Source organism: Rattus rattus, chromosome 5, assembly GCF_011064425.1.
Source record: "Rattus rattus isolate New Zealand chromosome 5, Rrattus_CSIRO_v1, whole genome shotgun sequence".
NCBI lineage: Eukaryota > Metazoa > Chordata > Mammalia > Rodentia > Muridae > Rattus > Rattus rattus.
Window position 1 is genome coordinate 130,116,535 of NC_046158.1, and position 3,924 is coordinate 130,120,458.

A 3,924-nucleotide genomic window follows, 5' to 3' on the forward strand; every position below is an offset into this window, starting at 1 on the left:
AAATCCCAACCTAAGCAAGGCTTTTATGAGGCCTTCATGGATGGAGAATGGCACAGCCCTTCTCACGCCCAGAGCCAAAGTAACAGCCTGGGGGCTTAAGCCCAGGAGCACCCTAAGGATTCTGATGCAGTGAGAGTAAAATAGAGCTCCTTCTCTAAAGCAAGGAAGGTGCTTTGGGAAATCAGGTGATAGTCGGACCAGGGCCTTTGGGGTTGGGTTGTCAGATCCTGAGATCCCAGTCCTTCGCACCACATGAGGCTATGGTTCTCAGGGGGGCTTGGTCAGTAATGTTTTTGAGATGTTCAGGTTCCTCTTGTACAAATTCTTTTATTAGATCCTTCCTGTGTTTTCCCATTTCATGGTAGTTTGTGCTAACTTTATAGAAATCTCTCACTTCTTTTTTTCCCTCCCAAGAAGTACACCAGATGCTATTCTTCAAAGCCTCATCTGAACAAGACAGAGGTTGTCCAACATATCCCACCCCAGCCCCCACACTGTCTACCTCCTACTTTTTCCTGTCTCTCATCTTCAGATCCATATTTCAGGACCCTGTCACTGGAAGAGGACCTGCCGTCATCCGGGCACCGTACTTAAGAAATAATTCTGGTTATATTGTTGCTGTGTAAGTCTCCCATCTGTTGGACTTAGAATCTCCAGTCTACACTTGTTATTTAAAACATAATCCTGGGTCAGACCTAAAAGAGACATGGATTGATAGCATATCTGGAACGAAAATCTGTTCTTGGCTGTCTTTTCTTTGAGCATTAGCCAGAGCTGAGTAGATTGTATCATTAAAAGATTATTCTTCACTAATGTAATCGTTTGGAGTAATGATTCCTGGGAAGGTATATTAATTCTACAATAGTTAAATCATCTTCTTCCTTTTACAGAAATGTTTCTAAGAATAAGCTGTGGCCATTGACTCAGTATCTTTTGATCCCAGCCTCAGGCTTCCCCAGGCAATGACCTTTCTTTCCTATTGATAAAATTTCTAAATTCTCGAAAGAATTAAAGGACTGACACAACCATGGACTTGTGTTTTAAAATTCCTCATTTGAGTTCGAATGGAACTGTCCATTTCAGTAAGAGAAAAGTATTTTGCTGTGGGCATGCCTTCTGCCTTCAGAAGGAACAGGAGGAACAGTTTACTGTGTACACTGTCAGATGAAACAGATAGGCAGTAGCTGAACCCCAGACCAAAAGCTGAAAAGAGTCAGCTGCAGGCGCCACCATTCGAAAGAAGGACCAATCAGACAGGGTGAATGATTTTATAATTTTTCTAGTATGTATTAATTTTTGCATGGTGTCAGCTGACTACATCTGGAAGCAACTACAATCCAGAAATGGAGGTCACACTGTGATCCAGGTCTTCAGACTGAAGACACGGGTTTCTGGACCCAGATTTGATAGGGATGACAGCCAACTATTGATCAGTTATTGAGGCATAGTGCTGTAAAGTTTATTCCCCCAGACAGGTATTGCACCTTTTAATCCCAGCAGAACACGCAAGCAGAGTCTCTGAGTTCCAGGCCAGCCTGGGATAAAGGAAGTTTCACTTCCAGGCTTGGTGGTGTATACTAATCTCAGGTCACACTTTGTGCTGGAGGCCTCGTGAAGACTAGGGAAAGGTGGCATTCTTCTTCCTTCCTGTAATTGCTTGTCAGCCCATCTGTTGAACCTCTTTTTCAACATTCCAGCTTATACAAAATACAAGCTGAACCATTTAGCTGTCGGGACTGAGTAACTACTAGATTTTGAACTTCCCATTGAAAATTGGGCTCATCATTTGGTTAGTTGCAAGCAGACCGTAGGTCATTCCTAATAATTTGCTAGAATATAAGAGACATTCCCTAAGTTCTGAGACTCCGGAGAACCTCATTAATACTCATGTGAATGAAAACAGATTAGATTTTGTGGGGGTACAATTTAAATTTGTTAAGCTGGAAGGAGGAAGTTGAATTTCCATTTCAGGGATATGTCGATGCAACACATGCAAAATTTTTGGTTGACACAGTTAAGTCAGCTCAGAGATTTGAAGCACATGCCATTGGCTGTGTGTCAGGTTAGAGATTCAGTAGCCAATATTGGGTAACACAGGCAAGGTCAAACACTATCACATTAATGCTATTCTTCTACAGAAAAAGACTTCATGCTCTTTTTTTCAAGTCCCATTATACCTATGTGTTCCTTCCACCATATTGATCTTTTTACAAAGTCAATTGTTGGTGTTACTTTTTTTTTAAAGAAACTTTTTAGTGAATTTTAGAAAGCACAATGATTTGGGAACTATCTTACTTAGAACATAAAACATTTCCAAATGTGAATATCAGTGTTGGGACTTGGGTGGAGGATAGAAGATCAGGCCGACTCTCACATCCCACATCAGTCCTATTGGGGCAAATGGAAGTCCTCTGGCTCAGTGAAGCACAGCCTCCTCTGCCCAACCCAATGGTCACACTTCTCTCCCTGTTGTGGCATAAGGCACTGGATTTTTTTCCCACCATAGATTTTGTAGTCCATCTTTGAAATCTGCAAGCTGGTAGTAGTTGATGGATGACTTGTCTCAAATTTTTGTAGCACACTGTTGAGATCAGTCTCTTCCTTATGATCCAGGCTCTTCCCAAAGTACTTCCTCTCGGAATTGAGGGTCCACCTGCACAGGTGCCGTGGTTTATCCCATTCATGTTTCCAGAATTGCAAGATTAGGAAGACGGGTGAATCACATCAAAGTAGATGTATCTCTAAAAGGTCCTTAATCTCATCTAAATTAAAGTGCCAGGACTGGTTACAATCTTCTGCTCTGCGGGCCATAGTCATGTATTGTCCAGTAATCCAGATATTCCGGCATCTGTTAACTTCCTTGCCTATGCAGAGGTCAGTGCTGGGTGGTAGTTTTCCACTCCTTAGCTGCCACTCCACAGCCAGGCCCGCCCCGCACAGACAGCACAGTGCCAGGCCCCAGCCCAGCACCAAGACCCAGCCCGGGAACGCGCTGCGAGCCTCCGCCATCGCGCTGCCCCGGGCACCGCAGCTTCCCAGCGGCCTTTGCACATGCTCGCTCTGCAACCAGACTGACCGCCAGCGACTCTTCACCTTCTGGTGTTACATTTTAAATGTCATTCTCTTTATGCAATGCTGTTCTGATCTTGTTTTTATTCTCCACTGTTTCCTGTTCATTAAGAATATCATTCCTTTTTCTAAAGGTGTTTTGTATTTGTGTCTGTTTAGAGCAACATCTCCTATAGCTCAGCCTTTCCTTCTGCTTAGACATGCTATGAACACCTAATCCTGCCTCTGTTGTCCAGTACTTGGAAGGCAGTCCTGCAGGTTCTTTCAGGCTGGGCTTTGATTGGTCAGTGAGAAGAAAAAGAGACCAGTGAATGAGTGTCCTCCAACTTCCTTGGATCAGGGTGAGGGGATTAGAGATAAAGAGGTACATGAGTAAGAATTTAGTTTTCTGACCAACTTTGAATCTAGTGTAATCACAGCACAGAAAAGAAGAGGGCAGAAGGAAGGTGAGGGCCTCTCTGCTTTGACAGTCGTTGGCAATAGCAATGAGTAGTCAGGTAATTAAATTTACAATCAGTATAAGTCCAAACTGGCGATCTAAGGGGGCTCCCAGAGCAGGGCAATCATGAATCTGGATGAGGAACTGAACTTATTTCTAGAAACCAAATTTCTATATTTATACTAGTTCAAGCAACACAAGATTCAGACAAACTGGTGTTGTGTTCCTAAAAGGAATGTTAGAAAATACACAATGTGAGAGAAAAGACATGAATAGTACTTAGTGTGTTCTAGTACATACGTTTAGTCCCTGAAGAGTATTGGACCATTAAAGCCCGTTTAAACTTTTAAAAAGAATTTTTCAGAGTATAACTAAACATTTCATTCTTCTTTCTCCCTAATGTTAAGTCTGAAACC

General features: G+C 42.7%; 1 pseudogene; it reads right to left on the bottom strand.

Moving 5' to 3' along the window:
* Positions 1-2,388: 2,388 nt before the first annotated feature.
* LOC116901033 lies at positions 2,389-3,009 on the bottom strand (annotated as a pseudogene).
* Positions 3,010-3,924: the final 915 nt, after the last annotated feature.